Source organism: Prionailurus bengalensis, chromosome A3, assembly GCF_016509475.1.
Source record: "Prionailurus bengalensis isolate Pbe53 chromosome A3, Fcat_Pben_1.1_paternal_pri, whole genome shotgun sequence".
NCBI classification, from domain to species: Eukaryota; Metazoa; Chordata; class Mammalia; order Carnivora; family Felidae; genus Prionailurus; species Prionailurus bengalensis.
Window position 1 is genome coordinate 44,808,983 of NC_057354.1, and position 20,179 is coordinate 44,829,161.

At 47.6% G+C, this 20,179-nt stretch overlaps 1 protein-coding gene across 1 annotated transcript in view; it reads left to right on the forward strand.

The window, feature by feature from the left end:
- Positions 1-802: 802 nt before the first annotated feature.
- RIN2 (Ras and Rab interactor 2) overlaps positions 803-20,179 on the forward strand; it is a 224,551-nt gene continuing 205,174 nt past the window's right edge. The window contains exon 1 of the mRNA XM_043602977.1: positions 803-932. The gene's annotated coding sequence lies outside the window, so the exon portion shown is untranslated. The remainder of the gene's footprint in view (positions 933-20,179) is intronic.

Below are 20,179 nucleotides of genomic sequence, written 5' to 3' on the forward strand. Positions count from 1 at the left end.
GGCCTGACTCGCAAGAAAAGACGACTGCAGATTTCTGGCAGGGCCGCTCCCAGCTCTCCGTCAGCCCTCTTCGCTATCCCCAGGCGTTACGAGGGTGGCTTAGAGCTGAGCTAAACCACATCCCGCCTCCCCGCGACTCTGGCTCCCTGGGGCCGGGGCGGGGCTAGGCAGCTCTGCACACGTAGAAACTGCCCCCGGTCGCCCGCTTCCCAGCGGGGATGCAACGAAACACCCGGGCCCCCGCAGCGCGTCGGGGCACAGGACAAAGGGCCGGAGCCCACGCGTGCCTCCCCGACAGGGGCTTCCCAGCACGCGCGGCTGATCCCGGGGTCTGCAGCCGGCTGGCGGGGCTGGCGGGGCTGGCTTGGGGGAGAGGTGTGCGCGCGGTTGAACTGCTCAGCAGTGAGCGCAAAGAAAGGAGACAGAGAAGAATATCCGAGAACAGAACTCCGGTCCTCCCCGGGGAGTGCAGAGGAGCAGGGCGGGGGCGCCGAGGCGCGTCTGGAGCTGATCCAGCCAAGTTTGCTCCGGGTTAGATCAACTTTCTCGGTCTCGGCTCGCCTGGTTGCAGCTAGGGTTCCAGGTCACCCGCAGGCGCCTAGACTGCAAGTCCCGAGGGGCGGAGGGTGCGCTGCACGAGGGGAGGGGGCGGCCGGACCCGGGGTCGCGCAGGCGCCGTCCTCGCCCCCTCATCTCACCCCCGCCCCGTCCGTTCCTCGGGCGCCGGAGGGTGACTGGGGGAGGGGGATGGCTAGCGCCGGAGCCGTGGGAGGGCCGGAGGCAGACACAAAGCCTGCCCCTCCCCTCCGCTCCCCTACTCCTCTTCCTCCTCCACCTCCCGCTCCGCCCCAGTGGGGAAACCCAGCCCCGCGCTAGTCCGCGGGCCACCGCTCGCCCCCGCCTCCGAGACCTGCGGGGAGGGCCTGCGCGAGGTAAGGGGCGGTGGCCGCGGAGACCCCACCCCCGGTGTCCGCACCCAGCACCCGGGGAGGCTCCGGGGTGCCGGCGGGAGCTGTGCGGGGTTCGAGGCCCTGGGTGCTGCTGCTTGCACTGTCTTCCCCTCCGCAGGGGACCTGGGGGTAGAGAGAGCGAGCGAGTGTCCTCGAGGGGTTGTGGGAACGGGTGGGGGAGGAGGTGCTAGGGAGTGGGGCGCCGGGACTCGCGTAGGGTGACCTTCCGGGGCCGTGAGGCGACTGCAGGTCCAGTTGGTGTCTTGGTGTATCCTTAGCCGACCTCTGCGGGGGTGGGGTGAGGGACAGCCGGAGGGTGCGGGCGCGGTGGCTCCAGGTGCCGTGTGTGTGAGTGCTCGCGGAAGGAGGGGGCGGGGGGGCACCTTTGTTGAGTTCTACCTTCCAGGCCGCCTACGGGGTGTCAAGTGCGCCTGGTGCCTGGGAGCGCGGGCGGGACTGGGGGTCGCACAGCCCGGGTGCCCAGTGCAGCTCCAGTCTGTGCGCCCATTCCGTGCACGGGCAGACGCCCCCTTCCGAGGCTTCCTCCTCCGGGGGCACAAGACCCCGTGGGAGGGTCTGTGAGTGTGGCCCCGGGGCGCTGGGCTGTCGCGCTGATTGATGGCTGCGCTGCGGGAGGAGGAGGAGCCCGGGGTTCCTGCCGGGAAGGGACGGGGCCACTTTCCCACCCTCAGGCCTCTCCGCCCCCTTCTGGGCTCGGCCTCCACCCTTGGCCTGGGCTTCCACCCGGCACCGGGCGCCCCTGCATGGTCGGGGGACGGCAGCGTTTGCAGAATTCTGCTTTAAAGCCTGTGATTTGTTGCCAAGAAATACAGGGCAAGACCCGGTCCCTTGGGCCCTAAGAGGCGCCTTTCTTCTCGAAGATCTCGAATCCTTTGGGTTTTCCTAATTGAGCAGAGGAGGCTGCATACAGTAGAGCCGCACTTTGTTGCAGGCCTGAGGGTTTCGGGCACATTGGGGGTTCTTAGGAACGTGCTGTCATCAATAAGGAAATCTCAGAGCACTCTCCCACCGACAGGACTTTGTGAATAGTGAGCAAAAATAAACACTGGCAGTACTCCGTAATTAAGATATTTTAAGGCAGTGTTTTAAAAAATAAAGTTTAATGTAAAAAATCAACGATGAACAAAATACCAACATTTAACATAAAGACAGCTTTTGTTAGGCCCCTGCATTATTGTGCAATGGGAACAGTGGTTTCCAGTCACCCTCAGTTTGTCCGGTCCCCACCTGGAGGTTTATGAGGGTTGACAGTGGCCTGCAACAGATTAGGCAATGCTGGCTTTATATATAGTCCTTTTTTTTTTTTTTTTTTTTTTACAGTGGAGCTTTTATTAACTTTTTACCCAGCTCAAATATGGTGGGATATTTTGATAGGTGTATAGAGAAGTGTGCATTTTCCTTTTGGCCTCAGCTTCCAGTGTGTCTCTAGAGAACCCCTGCATTCCCTGTGCTGGGGTACTAGGGTAGTTCTATAGAGGGCGTCAAGGGTCAGGTGGGGCCTGGGACAGTGAGGGGTCCTTGCATCTGGGTCTAGAGAAGAAGGCTGGTGGTTGACAGGAGTTATGAGGTTTACAGACTCTGCTCTCAGTAGTTGGAGACTGAGGACATGAGAGCAAAGCAACCAGGACCTCTTTTGTCTGGCCACTTTCTGCAGGTAGAGAAGGTTAGCTAGGTAGAGAAGGAGACCTAAAATGACCCACACCTGCTGCCCTTGCAGGGGTGGATTGGAGGAGCTTGACTCCCTCTGGGGCTCTGGGATGTGCTTGTTCACTAGAGCTTCCCAGCAGCCCTTCTGTCCTCACTTGAGTCCTTTCCTCCCCTTCACCAAAGTCAAGGGCCACTACCTACTCCAAAGAGGAGTTCGGGGGGGCGCGTGGGTGGCTCAGTCGGTTAAGCGGCCGACTTCAGCTCAGGTCATGATCTCACGGTCCATGAGTTCGTGTCTCCCTCTCTCTGACCCTCCCCTGTTCATGCTCTGTCTCTCTCTGTCTCAAAAATAAATAAACGTTAAAAAAAAATTAAAAAAAAAAAAGAGAGGAGTTCGGTTCTCCAGAATCAACCTCTTTACTGGACTGAATCTGCTTCCTCTGCATAGAGGAGACTGAGAACTGATTTCTACGTGCAGGGGCGTGCAGCCCTGGGAGGCCAGCCTTAATGGGACCCATTCTTCACATACTCCCCAGGCTGTCATCTTGGTATTATGTCTCACTACCCCCCCCCTCCCCCAATGTATATCCAGCCCTCCTAATGGTCTTTCACAGTTCTGGTGGTTTCAGCTGGGAAGGTTCCCCTGACCTCCCTCCTCCTTTCCCTCAGGGCCACCACAGGTGTGGACCCCACTTGCCCACTGTCTGTGAACAAAATCAAAAGCCAGATCATAGCTCTTCCTGACTCACCTCCAACACCAGGGACAGGACATTGAAAAGAATGAACAAAAGTATCCCTTGGTATATCCTTAGTAGATAGATGTATATCCTTAGCAGATAATCATTATTTTTATAGCACTTTGCAAAATGCTTTTACAGATAATACCTCAGTTGTTTTTCACCAAAGTTGTTAATTCCACTTGGTAAGTGAGAAACAGAGGCCTGGAGAGGTCAAAGCACCAAAGCTGGGACCAGGGCTCCAGGCTCAGTACACATCTCCCTGAACCACAGCTGAGTTGCTAGAGGTGTCTGTGCTCAGAGGTACACCCCGGGCAGTGTCTGTCTGCAGCAGAATTTAACCAAGCTGTGTTTTAGGGTGCAACTTTACTAAAGAAAAAATTACTAAAGAGTTATAGTGGTAGAACGCATTAGGACAAATGCTAATGTTAAACAGGGTTTCCTCTGCAGGACTTTTTAGTGCCTTTATTATTATAGTGTGTGCTGGGTCTCTTTAGGGTGATACCATAATATGGACTGTTTGCCAACTTCATTTGGCCACAGAACACTCTTTCTCATGAAGCATCTTTAGGATCCAGTGTTCTAAGGAGTCCGCTTTGGGGATTGTTTAGTTCACCCAAATGTTTTTTTAGTTCACCTCTGACATCTGGGCAGTTTCCAAGGACCATTAGTGCTTAGGACAGCAAAAAATCTAAATTCTGGACATTAAAAAGGCACAGTAATCCCCCCTTGTAAATTGTTTGTTTGCAGCTGTTGTGGGCCAGACTAACAGGAGTCATTCTCCAGGGCTTGGTCAGATTTAAGGGAACCAAAGGAGTCGAGTAAACAATGCAAACAGGCTCTAGGGAGCATGTCTTCATGCAGATATCAACCAGCCTTCCCTGAGTGTGCCTCCCATCCAGCTGTGTATGTGGGATGGCAAGGTAGGGGTTCTTGGGCTGGCGCACATCTTGTTTGATCACCTCCACTGAGTGAGAAGGTGCACTCCGGAGGTTTCAGTTGTCTCCCTGGGAGCTGGCAGTGTGGATTCTGTAGTGGGTCAAGGGCTACATTTACTCCTGAAAAGGTAGCTACTGGATCTGGAACAAAGGGCTGCTGATGGCAGGGGCCACTTCACAGGCATCCATTGTTTGAAATCTGGTGTTTTTAAGAAAGAGTTTGCCAGCAACCAACTATTCTGCGCTTTTTTCAGATGGGTAACCCTGGCTGTTCAGCCTCTTTTGCATTTAAGACAGGAGATCAATGGGGGAAGCCAGAGTTTGAATTTCAGAGATTGAGAGGACTCTGGCAGGCTAGTGGAGGAGCCTTGGGAAAGGTGATACTGACATCAGAGGGGGCGTGGCCACAAGCAGACAGTAACTTCTGCCTACTCGCATTTCTGGGTCTCCAGTGCTGAGGGAATTTATCTCCAGATTTTTTTCGGAGATTTTTCCCAAGCATGGAAAGGAAGTAGTCTCTGGGATTTGAATGGAATAGGACGGTATCACAGAAGTCAAGGAAACTAGTGTTTTGAGAAAAATGGACCTATCAAGTGTGTGCGCGCACGTGTGTGTGTGTGTGTGTGTGTGTGTGTGTGTGTATTCACTCCTGCATTTGCGGCCAAGGAAGAAAGTGGGAGGGAAATAGTGTGATTTTTTTTTAATTTTTAATATTTTGAACTTAAAAGTGTTGCAGAGGAAGAACTTCCTCTGCCCTTCAAGGTCCTTCTAAGGACTTGAATCGAATAAATGGGATTCTTGTGAGCCAGATTAACAGGAAAAAATCAAATTTAATGACATACGGGGAATCCACACAGACTTGGGATTCAAAGGACAGTCAGGCAACATGAGGATAAGGAGAGGGTTAGGGGTCTGAGGTTGCCCTATTATGCAGATAAGTTTCTTAGGTACAGAGACATCTCTGGTAGTAGCTCTGCTCTCTTCCTGGTACGGACAGGCAGTTGAGGGAGAGGTAAAGAGCTTTTCCTCGAATCTGCTGGGTTTGATTGCTTTGAAGTCAAAATAATCTTCATGCCATGAAGATGGCATCTTGGCCCATCTTAGGGTGGGCTGCCCTTGGCCCCTACAAAAGTTCTGGATGTTACCAAGATAGAAATTTTCAATAAGCAGCTGGAAACAAGGTGTCATTGGGGCACGCTGGGGACTGAAAACAGGGAAGCTGTTTTACACAGGGAGAGACCACAGGCCAAGCAGGAAGGGGTCAAAGCAGAACCAGGAAGCCCACATCCAGGAGCAGAGATGGAGATTGTGAAGCCAGACACAGGGAAGGAAGAGGAAGAACCGATGAGCGGATAGTCCAGAGTTTTCAACCTGCTAGTTTGCGGCCAGCGTCTGTTGTGATTGGTCAGGGCCCAGGCTATCCCATGTCATTAAGTATTTTTAATATTCTTTTTTCAATGTTTATTTATTTTTGAGAGAGCACTAGCAGGGTGTGAGCAGAGGGAGAGGGAGACACAGAATCCGAAACAGGCTCCAGGCTCTGAGTTGTCAGGACAGAGCCCGACATGGGGCTCCATCCCATGAACCTCGAGATCATGACCTGAGCCGAAGTTGGATGCTTAACCAACTGAGCCACTCAGGGCCCCTGTATTTTACAATTTTTAATGAATTAACTATTTTAATTGAGTAGGATAACATAGTAAATGAAATAAACAAACACTTTGGTTTTCACATATATGATAGCATGTTCTAGGTCAGGAATACTAAATACAAAAATCAAAACACTTAACTAGTTTAAATAGCAAGCTAAATAAACTTTATTTGCTTTATAAGACATTTTTTTCTTTATTATGAAATCACCAGAGGTGTTTTTATTTTTTTTCTCAAATAGCTAATGTCCAACTGCATTTAACTGTGCTTTGATTACAAAAATACTTCTTAAAAATGAATCAAGACAGGGGCACCTGAGTGGCTCAGTTAAGCTTCTGACTTCAACTCAGGTCATGATCTCATGGTCCATGAGTTCAAGCCCCTTGTCAGGCTCTGTGCTGACAACTCAGAGCCGGGAGGGAGCCTGCTTCGGATTCTGTGTTTCCCTCTCTCTGCTCCTCCTCTGCTCATGCTCTGTCTCTCAAAAATAAATAAATATTTTAAAAAATGAATCAAGACAGATATTTCTTCTTTGTGGTAAGCAAAAGGCACCTTCATGGGTCGGGTTGCACAGGAACTTTTGAGTCCCCAGAAATGAGCCAAGATCCCACACCGGCAGGCAGGGCTGAAACCAGCAGCTGTGTCTTGGAAGGTTTGTCACTTGGACACATGGCGCCAGAGTGAGGTGGCATCCAAACAATACCCCTCATCTCACTATCCAGACTTTTCTTGTCTAAGTGCTGAGTGTTCATGACTTTTTTTTTGTCCTACAAACACTTTGGCGTTTTGTAGAGTCAAATGCTTGTACTTTTCCTTTGGATTTCCTTAACGGTTCTTGTGCCTGGGAAGCCCTTCTGCATCCTCAAACAACTAACCATTTATGTTTCCTTCTAACTTTGATGGTGTCCATTTTACAGATTTAAAGAGAATCAGCGTAACTCTTAGTTTACCGAGCATTGTTTGGTGAATGGATCAACCTCTCCCCAGCTCTGTAATCTGTACTGTTTGGCAGGAAAGTCCTACTCCATCTGCCATGCTTTCATCTTTCTTTTTTTTTTCCAAATTCTTTTGGTTATGCTATTAATTCTTCCAGTCAAATTTCATTCTGTGGGGTTTGTCTGGAATTGCATTAAGCCGGGACACTGATACATTAAGACTTGATGAAAATTTTTGATCTTCCTCTAGTAAATTACAAATTGAATGCAACCCGCAGGCCTTGGTTATGCATATTCAGGCCACTCTGGTGTCTGGTTTCTGTGCTGCTGAGAGGTGTGGAATCCTGGCTGACTTCAGGGACTTCAGAGTTCCTTTGAGATCTGAGATCTGAGATCTGACTGGTGCAGATGCAGGTGTGTCTGTGTAATTGCTGGTCCTTCGGGCCCCCCAGCTTAGCAGGGGGTGCTTACAGATGCTGCTGAGGACAGGGCAGTGTGGTCAGTGCTTGATTCCGGAGACAGACTTGTGCTGAATTTGAACCCAAAAACTCCTAATTAAAGTGCTTTATTATTTTCCCATGCAGTTTTTCCCCCTGGCAGTTTAGGGATCTGAATGGGAACTAAGACAGAGGCCCTGTCTTTTTAAAGAAGATGTTTTCTTTTTTATTAGGCCTTTCCCTTTATTAATCAAACACAGGGGTGGTGGGGGTGTATTTCAGAGGCTTCTCTGGATCAACACTCTGAAGGAAGGAGACTCCACCCCCAACAGTTTAGTGGCTTCTCAGAAAAGGAGTGGAAGGAGGGAGGGAGGAGGAGAGGGAGGGGCCAATGAGATGAGCAGACAGGAAGGTTCCCCCCCCCAAGGTTGATGAAGATATCCACGTAGGGTTCTTTTCTCAAAGCATCTACCCCTTGGTAGGGTGAGGTCTGATGTATGAAGCGGCAGTCATACTCCACAGCAACCTGTCCCTCCCTTTTCCTGGCCATCTGTCCTTGGGGCCTCCTACCCATTCTCTCTGCATTCCTGTCCTGACACATACTTAACACATACTTGGCATTACACATAGTTTTCCCGTGGGCCTGTCTCATACCCCAATTATGCCTAATATTTTTAGCTAATGTCTTTCCCTAAACAGTGTACAGGGTGACCTTAGGCCATAATGTATTATAAAGGATATAGATAGTCTACATTGTAATGTTGGCTTGAGCCAGCCCCTTCTCTTATACTGAATTTTCACAGGACTCTGGTACCTACTAGGGGTGGAGTCATATCAAAGAGCAGGGGTGAGGACAGGGCACAGTGGCCTCTTTCTATTCAAGCGTGCCATTGGTTGCATATAGAAGGGGCACTTTATCTTGTCCCAGGCATCAGAAAAGGATTCACAGTGGAAGGGATTAGCTCTGAAAGGTGGATTATTTGGTGGACGACTAGTAATCATTGGGTTTCAGATAGAGGAATGTCAGGTGCAAAGAATGAGAATCAGTGTATGGGACCTGTGGAGGACAGTGTCATGTCCTAAAGATCAGACTGGAGAGATGGGGAGAGTCTGGGAGGGAAACCTATCATCTACTGCCCTGGCAGCACAGTCCTGTCACGAAGCCATGTGACACAAAGCTCTGTGGGGGATTGTGCCTTATTTCTGATTTAAGGAGAATCTCATCCTCCTTTGTCTACCAGGAAATAAGGGGAGGTCTTCACAGGAAAGTTCTGGAGACTGGCTAGGGCCCACCAGAGTGGCTAGAACAGAGGCCAGCCGACTGGAGTAGTTCTCCCCCTGCGTGGGTCAGCTTTTGGCCAAGGGCCGCCCCCAGCACTTCTGCTGACTCTGCATGCAGGCACAGCAGGTCCTGTCAGCCTGAAGCCCTCCTCCCACAGAGACAGGTGCTGGCCTAGGCCAGGAAAATGGTAGAGGAGTCTGAGGGGAGATGGGCAGACCACTGGTAGCATCTGTCTGGGTCTGGGGAATGCTTGTTCTCAGCCTCACAGAAGCTGGCAGGGCAGACGGTCAGGAAGAATTAGCCCCCCTTCATTTCTTGTGATGGATGAGGATCAAGAGTTCCTCACTAACCCTCTGCCAGGAGGGTTATGCCCTCATGCCTGTGAGCAGTCACCCTGGCCCCCCAAAGACCATCCCAGATGTTTCCCAGCAGTGTTATTTCCCACAGTTTTACCGCAGACATTTATGCCTTCAGACCTTATTGGAAGCATTCATGGTAATCACAGGATGCTTGTAACTGTGTAAATGTCCTTCTTGGGCATAGTTAGCTCTTTGTTTCTATAATCGATCATTGGCTCTTGGTTCCTTGAAGACTGATGAGGTGTAGAATGGAGGACACCGAGAACCATGGGTCGAGGAGACAAGAGAACATTTGAACATCTGAAGGAGAATTTCTTAATCATGTCAGGTAATGGCAGTCTCTACCCCTGACTGTCCAGGCCAGTCATTTGTCAAATTCTTCCTCTATAAATACATATAAGCATCTGAGAGCATATGCACCTCTTGCCTCCATCATTTCTGCCCCATAACCACCATCATCCCCTCCTCCTGTTTCTGGTGGGTGCAGGGCCCCCCCAATGGAAGCACAAGATGGTGGGATATGTGATTTGTTTCAAACTAGCCAATCACAGGCAGCCTCACAGAGGGAGTAAGCTGTTACCAGGGGGTTGCAATCTAACGTGGATCCCACCAGTGATGTCCCACCAGTAAGAACTCTATGCATCTGCTCTTCTGAGCATACAACACCTGGAATAATGGTTGAGACAGAGAAATCAGAATAAGAGGCAGGACCATGTGGAATTTGATGAGATTTTAAGCATTGTGTTTCAAGATCTCAAGAGAGATACCTTGACAAAGTCTGATTTGGATGACTGATATGAGGTAGAAATCAATCTCTTTTGGTTTTTTTTTTTTAAAGTGTATTTATTTAGTTTGAGAGAGAGAGAGAGCTTGAGTGGAGAAGGTAGAGAGAGATGAACAGAGAAAATCCCAAGCAGGCTCCACAACCAGTGCAGAGCCCGACTGGGGCAAGATCGCACGACCATGAGATCTTGACCTAGAGCCAGTTGCTTAACTGACTGAGCCACCCAGGTGTCCCTCTTTTAGTTTCTCTAAGACATTTTTCATTTAGTGTGAGAATCAAGAAACCATTAAAATTGTAATTGCAAGAGGAAAAATATGATCAGCTATAAGAAGGAAAGAAAATGAATGACACAAAAGTGTAACATTGTAGTGACTCTTTTACCATGAATCCATTTAAACTTGTGGCTTTTAGTTCGTCTTTAGTATGGAGGGATTCTTTTTTTTTTTAAGTTTTTTTTTTCTTAACATTTGTTTATTATTGAGAGACAGAGAGACAGAGCATGAGCATGGGAGGGGCAGAGGGAGGAGGAGACACAGAATCTGAAGCAGGCTCCAGGCTCTGAGCTGTCCACACAGAACCCGACGCGGGACTCGAACTCACAAACCGCGAGATCATGACCTGAGCCGAAGTTGGACACTCAACCGACTGAGCCACCCAGGTGCCTCAGTATGGAGGGATTCTTAACACATCCCATGAAAGACTATATAGTGAAGGTGTGAAAGGCTTTTAGGGAAAGCTATATTCAATTCTTCCAGAGAGGAAAGGGGTCTGGTGTAAGAACCAAGACTTCAGGAGTGCCTGAGTGGCTCAGTCGGTTGAGCATCTGACTCTTGGTTTTGGCTTAGGTTATGATCTCATGGCTGTGAGATCAAGCCCTGAATTAGGCTGTGTTCTGGGTGTGGAGCCTGCTTGGGATTCTGTCTCTCCCTTTCCCTCTGCCTCTCTCGAAAGAAAGAAAGGAAGAAAGAAAGAAAGAAAGAAAGAAAGAAAGAAAGAAAGAAAGAAAAAGAAAGAAAAGAAAACATAACCAAAACACATAAGACTTCATAGCTCTTAAGAATTATGATGCTTTGGGGCGCCTGGGTGGCGCAGTCGGTTAAGCGTCCGACTTCAGCCAGGTCACGATCTCGCGGTCCGGGAGTTCGAGCCCCGCGTCGGGCTCTGGGCTGATGGCTCAGAGCCTGGAGCCTGTTTCCGATTCTGTGTCTCCCTCTCTCTCTGCCCCTCCCCCGTTCATGCTCTGTCTCTCTCTGTCCCAAAAATAAATAAACGTTGAAAAAAAAAAAGAATTATGATGCTTTTCTAAAATAAATATCATTCTAGAAATAGAAATAACTGATGAACATAGCAGAATAGTTGTTGAAGGTTGATTGAACTGAAAGTACCTTACAATGGGATGGTGAAGTATTGTATAATTCAACAAAACTGCCTTTGAGAGAAATTTCCTTTTGGTGAATGCTGGGAAAAGTGACCCAAATACGATACCATTTGACCTCAGATTTTTTACACACCATACCAAAGCCCAACACAGACACAAGGAGAGTGCTCTCTGACTGATAAAGCATTTTATGATAAGCCATTCAACAGAAAACCTCTGCAAATGAACATTGGTGAAGGAACACAATTTGCCTTGCCCTCAGTCTTGAGGAGGAATTAGGAAATCTTGTTTTTCTTGTAGAGTTGCTTTGGCTCAGCAACTACCATGCTCTACAATTCACCAACCATGCACCCTGGTCACTGTCCATCTGCCTCATGTCTACATCTGCCTCCTTTCCAGCGGGGATCCCATGGTTTGGGAGTAGAACCCTTCCTTTGCATAACTGTCTTGCCTGCCTCTCTCAAGTGACTCCCATGACTAAACTCAACCCTGAGCCACACCTTCCCTAGTCTGTGCCTGTACCAGGCAGGTGGATGTGGATGTGGGTGCTCCATTTTTATTAACTCGTCCATTCTCTTGCTCTGATCAGTCTTTGACAAACAAAAAAAAAATCACATCCATATATACAGGAATGAAATAAAGATTGGGGAACTAACACTGTGATGTTTCCCTTTTTTTCTGATCCTGTCCTGTTTCATTTACTTAAAATGTGCCAAGGGCAACCTTCAAAATCAATTTCACAGCCTATTAATAGGTTTTGAAAAAAATATGTCTTGGATTATTATTTCACTCGGATTCCTCCCTTCTCAAACCTCCCACACCCTCCTCACTCTCAGTTGATGATTTTACTTCTTATTTCACTGAGAAACTAGAATTAATCAGAACTTCCATCACTCCCAGCTTAAAACTGCCGCCAGACCTGTACCTGTGCCCACATGCGCTACCCCACCTCTGCCACAAAGCATAAAACATTTGTGCTCCTCTAGGGGGTCCACCCTCTGCTTGTACAGTAGATTTCAACTTCTCTCACATTCTCAAGGACATTACTCCAGCAGTGTGGGGGATAAGCTTAGGAATCCCCCAGGCTTACACCAATGGGTTAACAAGGCATAAAGAAATGCAAAGTCATAAAATGATTACACCCAAGTTTGGGTAAACCAGATTGGCACCCCAAGAATAAGGAGGCGCAAAGGTGCCAGGAATAGGGAGGTGCAAAGGCACCCCAAAATAGAGAGGGCATACAGAACCCCCAGAATAGAGAGGGAGAAGCAAAGGCCTAAAGTAGGAACAGGCGCAAAGGTGCCCAATACATAGGTATATGAAATAAACAAGATTAGATATTTAGGGGGGAAGCACCCCCAATTTAGTACTACAGCAGAAAAGCTGTTTTCACAGAAGGATAGGGCCAGGCTAGGTAAACTGGTGAATTGGACTCTGGACTGCCCAGAGTGTAGATGGTTAACAAAAGAAAAGGTGCCTTATTAACCCTGAGGTTATTCCCTCTCTCTGTCTTATCCCCTAGGCTAGCAAAGATAAACAGGCATGGCGCCTCCTGTCTGCCATTGCCAAGCATCTACCCATCTGCCTGGCACCAGGATTTTGTTTTATATTGACCTAAAGCCCAAACACTGTATATCTTCAAAATCCCCCTTTTCCTTCATGTCCCCAAGTTAATGTTCCTAGTTTCTTTGTCTCTTTGTACATGCCCATCACATTTGTAAGCCTTCTGATCTGAATAAATATGGGGCAAGGACCCTTATTTGGGGCTCTTGTCTTTTCCTGGACATTAACCATCTCTTGCTTTCAATCCTGAATCCACTCTTTTGCTGGCCAAAAGAGAACTTTAGACTTAGAATCTATGACACAGCAATCACCCCCTCTCTGTCCTGGACCACCAAGTCTCCCCCTTCCCCTGTCTTGGATGATTTTCATCCAGGCACAAGCATTCTGCCCATCTTTGGAGAACCTACCTTCATCCCACATCCACTACCAGCTCCTGCCTCCACAACTTGGCCGTACAATAGGGCCTTGCATTCTTTCCTACATTCACTCTGTCAAGACATTGCCCACTGAACTGATCTTGTCAAGGTCCCCCATGACCTCCATGTTGGCAGATCCAGTGATCAATTTTTCTTCCCCATCTCCTTCGATTTTCCAGCAGCATTTGACACAGGTACCTGTCCTTCCTTCTTACAAATACTTGACTATGAAGACCACATCTTCTCTTGCTTCTCCTATTTCATTGGGGTCTCCTTCTTGGCCTCCTTTGCTAGCCTCTTCTCATTTCCTTGATCCCTAAACATCAGAGTGCCTGACTCTGTCCCTAGGCCTCTTCTCTTCCCTACTGGTACCTGTGCTAGGTGACCTCATCCAGTCCCACTGCTTTAAGTACCTGCTGTGTGCAGAAGGTCTCCCCGAATGGCAGCCTCTGCTGCATATCCAGTGGCCTTCTTGATATCTCTACTTGGTGGTCTCATAGCAATCACAAACTGAACAAGTCTCAGACAGGCTCCTTGTCCTGCTCTCCATCGTGTCCCCATCAGGAAATGGCACTATTCTTCCAGGTGTTCATGCTCAGCACCTTGGACTGCCTCAACCCCCCGCCAACACCCCACATCCAGACCATCGGCAGTGCTGTCAGTCCTGCCTTCAAAATAGATGCCTATCTGACCACCTGTCACCATCCCACTCCTGCCACCTCCAGGTCCCTGTCATCTCCCACCTGGAGTCTTGCAGTGTCCACCTAACTGATCTCTTGCTTTGTTCTTGCCTCCTGTCCATGTTTTGTTAGCAAGTTCACAGCCATCAGGACATTTCCTTTCTCTCCAATTTCCATCTCATTCAGAGTAAAATCCACAGTTTTCTTCACAACCTGCCAGTCCCCCTGAGCCAGGGGCTCTCCTTACCACACTCACCTGTCTGCCTCTCACCGGTCCAGCCACACCAGTATCCTTGCTTTAGTAAGTAGGCCTAAACCCTCCTGTGCCAACACACTGGCTCTTCCTTGGCTTGGAAAGCTCCTTCCACATACCCACATGACCCTCCCTTCCTTTCCTTCTGGTCTCCCCCGAAATGTCCTGAGAGAAGCTGGTCCTGACCACCCCCTATAAAATAGCAAACCTCAGTCCCACCCTCCTGACCCACTGCATCTACATTCCCTGCCTTATTTTTCATCAAGCTTTTATTTTTGCCTGATATAAATGAGGAAATTCAGATTTTGTCTGTTTTGTTCCATGTTGCCTCCCCAATACCTGGAGTAGCGCTGGCATATAAATACTTATTAATAAATATTTGTTGAATGCAACATTTAAGGAGAGAGATGCCTGAAGGCTAGGGCAGCGTGGCTAAAGAGGCCAAAATCTCCCTTTGGGCTAAAAATAAAAGTGTGCCTTGTTCTGAGGGAGCCTTCACAAGTGCCAGTGGGACACGTTTCATACTCAGGTACACCATGCAAGGCCCCAGGGTGCATACCGAAGAATCAGGATGGAAATGGGCTATGAAAGTCCTTCCTCTTTATCCTTTTCTCCAAACCCCGGGAAAAATTTTTCAAGGGAGCTTTTTTTTTTTTTTAAGTACCTGTTGTATTCAAATTAAGTCTGAGACAAATTTGAAAATTTAAATGCAACCCACGTCTGACGGATGGCACTGGGGGACAGTAATGCTCTGAAGCTAGTAAAGAAGCTAGACTCCTGAGAGTCCCTTAAATTCTGAAGAGAAATTGCTCTTGCAAATTCTGGTGACAGATAGATTTTTCAGCCCATGTGCATGGCTGGTGGAGCAAGTCAGGACCAGGTACATAATTTGTGGGCTCAGTGCAAATGAAAATGGGAGCCCCTTGTTTAAAAATTAATAATGGGGTGCCAGGGTGGGTTGAGCATCTGACTCTTGGTTTCAGCTCAAGTCATGATCTCTCTGTTCTGTTCATGGGATCGAGCCCTGCATCAGGCTCTGTGCTGGTGGTGTGGAGCCTGCTTGGGATTCTCTCTCCCTCTCCCTGTCTCTCTCTGCCCCTCCCCTGCTCACATGCGTGCACGTGCTCTCTCTCTCTCTCTTTATCTCTCTCTCAAAAAAAATTATTAATAATTTCAAGGTGGTGTCAGCAGAGCATTAAACTAAGGGTGGAGCTCTTGTGAACGCAGGGCCCGTGTGGCTACATGGGTCATGCACCTTAGAGCCAGCCCTGGAGCCATGCAGAGCTCATGTTGCATGAGTCGTAAGCTTCCACTGACAGGGGGTCCAAGGTCCCCGTTAATAATCACATCAGCTGAGGGTACCAAGTGCCCCCCATGTGGCAGCCCTGTGCTCAGTTCACACTTGCTGACCTCCTATCAGAATCTTAACAAGACTGTGAGGTGATCACCTCATGCATCATACCTTGGTATCCATGAAATATTCTAATTTTTACTCTTTTCTTCATATTGTAGAAACTGAGGCACAGACAGGTTAAGTAACTAATCTGTGGTCACAAAGCATGAAGTGGAAGAGCCACAGTTCAAGCCAGGTCTATCAAATACCAGGATCTAAGCTCTTAGCAGCTACCCTATGATATCTTTCTAGGTATCCCCATGCAGAAATATGAAGGTGTATTAGTTTCCTAGGGCTGCCCTAACAAAGTGCCACAAACTGAGTGGCTTGGAACAACAAAAATTAATTGCCTCATAGTTCTGGAGGCCAGAAGTGGAAAGCTAGGTGTCTGCAGGGCCAAGCTCCCTCTGAAGGCACCAGGGAAGAAACTGTTCCTTCCTTGCCTCTCCTAGCTACTGGTGGCCTCAGGCATTGCTTGGCCTGTAGACCTAGGATTCCAGTCTCTGATCCCCACAGGGCCTTCCCCCTACATGTCTTCAGGTCGCTTTCCCCACCCACATGTCTCTGTCTAGATTTCCCCTTTTAGATAAAAGGGTCACATAGGAATTGTGAGCAAATGCACACAAAATTCCTAATGATACGGTGATTATGATCATAGTGACTGTAAAAAATAATGTCACGGGGTGGGTAAAAATAAACTAATAAAATATATTCTATAATAATGAATATAATTAAAAAGGAAGAAATTTAGCTTTATGTAAAACTCACAGTCATGCCCTTGCTTTCTGCTGAACAGCAAGCACCAGTCTCCATGGCCTTGGGGGTTCCTTCGTTCTAACCCCAGGTTCTGTCTGTGGAATAACTCCTCTCACACACAGGCAGGGTTTGGAGACCTTCACAGGTTTCCTCTGTTTTTTCACAGAGAATTGGTAAAGACAAAGCTTGAGTTCCTGAACTCAAGTTCCATAATGCATCTAAGCCAACTCAAGTGTCAGTTCTCCCTTCCTGAGCCCAGCACCCAGCACAGTTCACCGAAGCAGGAAGGGGAGCCTGGGGGTCCCTTGAGAGGACAGGGCCATAGGGCACCACACGGCACTCTGCGGAACCAGCCCTGACTTCTGTTTCCAAATGAAGTCAGATAGGAATGTGGGCTGGGCACATTGTATTTTTCTTGGAGCAGCAAGTGATAAAAGCAGCATTTTTGCAACTAGAGAAGAAGTGAGACATCTAGAGCCACGGATTGCAGAAGATGGGAGAGGAATATTCAGTCAAGAAGAGTTGTGATTCCCACCTTGTCTTCTGCCTCTGTGGCATGTGAAGGAATTGAAAATGCCTCCAGAAAATCATTTTATTTTATTTGTACCCACTCCATGACATTATTTTTTACAGTGACTGTGATCACAATCATGGTAACATTAGGAATTTTGAGGTTCTATTACTCATCTCCCAAATACTGTCCTCTGGCCTCTAGCACACCCCAGGCCAGCAGGGGGCAAAGCTGTGGTTCACTTAGCACCCACCCCTCCAGAGGCCCCAGCACCTCCCAGGGCCAACAGGAGGTCACTGAAACCAGCTGAAGAGGCTGAATGGACAGAGCTTCTCCAAATCAATGGTCAGGAACCACCCACTCTGCCTGCCCATGTCTTTAAGCCGTCAGCGAGCATGCTTGGCATTCACCCACTTCTGAGAGGGTGCTCAGGGCTCCGTGCCCTGGCACAACAGAGCAGGAGACAGGACATTCTGTCAGGCACTCTGGCCGTGCACTTAACGATTTACTGCTGAACATGCCCATTCTGATTGTGTGCCTTGGTCACAATTCCCGGATACGTGATCAGTCTCTTTACACCTTGTTACTGGTTGAATGATGCCCCCCTCCCACCCCACCAAAAAGACCTATGGGAGTCCTAATCCCCAGTACTGCAGATGTGCCCATATTTGGAAATGGGGTCTGTGCAGATTCAGTCAAGAGGATGAAGTCATGAGGGGGGGGTCTCTCATCCGATGACTGCTGTTCTTATAAAAAGGGGTAATCTGGGGGCACCTGGGTGGCTTGGTCGGTTAAGCATCTGACTTCAGCTCAGGTCATGATCTCATGGTTCATGGGTTCGAGCCCCACATTAGGCTCTGTGCTGACAGCTCAAAGCCTAGAGCCTGCTTCAGATTCTGTGTCTCCTTCTCTCTCTGCCTCTCCCCTGCTCATGTTCTGTCTCTCTATGTCTCTGAAAAATAAACAAACATTAAAAAGGGGGGGGGTGGAATCTGGACAGAGACATGCAGGTAGGGAAGGTGACCTGAAAACAGATGGGGGGAAGGCCCTGTGAGGATCAGAGACTGGAATCCTAGGTCTGCAGGCCAAACAGTGCCCGTGGCCACCAGAAGCTGGGAAAGGCAAAGAAGGAACAGTTCCTTCCCTGGTGCCTTCAGAGGGAGCTTGGCCCTACAGACATCTAGCTTTCCACTTCTGGCCTCCGGAACTATGAGGCAATTGATTTCTGTTGTTCCAAGCCACTCAGTTTGTGGCACTTTGTTAGACAAGTCAGCTATCTATCAGATACAGTGACTGTGTCACGTGACCCACCATTGTTTAGGTGAGTGTGGAGCTCTGTGCACAGGAGCCCATCCTCTGCATGTTCTCCAAGCCTCCAGCTCTGCTCCTGCCCCAGCTGTAGAGAAATACTTGGGAAATCTGGCTTTACAGTTTCCCTCTAAAATAGAAATACTAAGTAGTAAGTATTTCTGTGATGTTTATATTTCATTAAAGACTTTACCAGGCATTCTCAAGTCTCTTCCTTTCTGCATCCTAAATTCTACCAGTAATTTCTTTGCAGTTAATTGGTGACATAGGAAAAGGGGTGTGGGAAGAAGACAGAGGTGTTAGGGGAAGGTCAGGGAGGGAATGTCCCCCTGCAATCTTTTATTTGTAAATTTTATTTTAGAGAGAACGCACGCATGCACGTGCAGGAGTGGGGGAGACTGGTAGAGGGAGAGAGGAAGAGAATCTTAAGCAGGCTCCATGCTCAGTGCAGAGCCTGATGCAGGGCTCGGTCCCATTACCCTGGGATCATGACCTGAGCCAAAATCAAGAGTCAGAGGCTCAACTGACTGAGCCCCCCAGATGGCCCTATTTGTAAAGTCCTATTGCTAGTGGACTACCATATTCTCATCTTTTATTAACAAAGAATTTCAAATAAAAGATTGGTTAAAGTTTTTTTCTTTTTTTATTATTTTTAATAGTGGTAAAATATAACAAAATTTACCATCTTAACCACTTTTGAGTGTATGGTTCAGTGGCATTAAGAACATTCATACTGCTGGGGCACCTGGCTGACTTAGTCTGTGGAGCATGCGACTCTTGATCTCAGGGTTATGAATTCAAGCCCCACGTTGGATGTAGACATTACTTAAAAAAAATAAAACAAGGATCTTTAAAAAAAAAAAGAAGAACATTCAAATTGCTTTACAACCATCACCACCATCCATCCATAGAACTCTCTTCACCTTCTAAAACTGAAACTCTGTACTCCTTAAACTTAATTCTCCACCTCCTCTCCCAGCTCCTTGAGACCACCATCCCACTTTCTGTCTCTATGAATTAGATTACTCTAAGTTCCTCATCTAAGTGGAATCATAGAGTATTTGTCTCATTGTGACTGGCTTATTTCACTTAGCATAATGTCCTTAGGATTCAGCCATATTGTAGTGGGTGTTAAAATATCCATCCTTTTTAAGGCTGTATAATATTCCAATATATGTCTATGTCTATGTCTATGTCTATGTCTATATCTATATCTATATCTGTGTCTGCCACATTTTATTTATCCATTCATCCGTCGATGGGCACTTGGGGTGCTTTCACCTTTCAGCTGTTGTAAATGATGTTGCTGTGACCCTAAGTATTCAAATACCTTTTTGAGATGTGGTTTTCACTTCTTTGGAGAGCATACCCAGAAGTGGAATTATTGGGTCATATGGTGATTCTGTTTTTAATCTTTTGGAGGACTGCCATGCCATTTTCCACAGCAGCTTGCATAATTTTACATTTCTACCAACAGTTTACAAGGGTTTCAGTTTTCTCCATGTCCTCACTAACACTCGTTATTTTGGTTTTTATTTACTTATTTTATTTTGAGGAGAGAGTGAGCAGAGGAGGGGCAGAGAAAGAGGGTGAGAGAGAATTCCAAGCAGGCTCCATGCTGTCAGTACAGAGCCTGATGTGGGGCTCGATCCCATGAACCATGAGATCATGACCTGACCTGAAGTCAGACACATAGCTGACTGAGCCACCCTAGCACGCCACTTTGGTTTTTTAATAGGAGTCATCCTAATGGATGTGACGTGGTGTCTCATTGTGGTTTTGATTTGAATTTCCTTAGTGATTAGTGATGTTGAGCATCTTTTCATCTGTGTGTTGGCCATTTGTGTATCTTCTTTGGAGAAATATTTATTCAAGTTCTTTGCCCATTTTTAAATCCAGTTGTTTGTTTTTGTTGTTGGGCTATAGGCATTCTCTCTGTATTTTGGATATTAATCCTTTATCAGATATATGATTTGCAAATATTTTCTCCATTCTCTGGGTTGCCTTTTCACTCTATGGCTTGTGTCCTTTGAGGCACAGATGTTTTTAATTTTAATGTAGTCCAATTTATTATTTTTTTTCTTTTGTTGCCTATGCTTTTGGTGTTATATCCAAGAACTCACTGCTAGATCCAACTTGTATTTTCTTTGAAGAGTTTTGTGATTCTAGCTCTTATGCTTA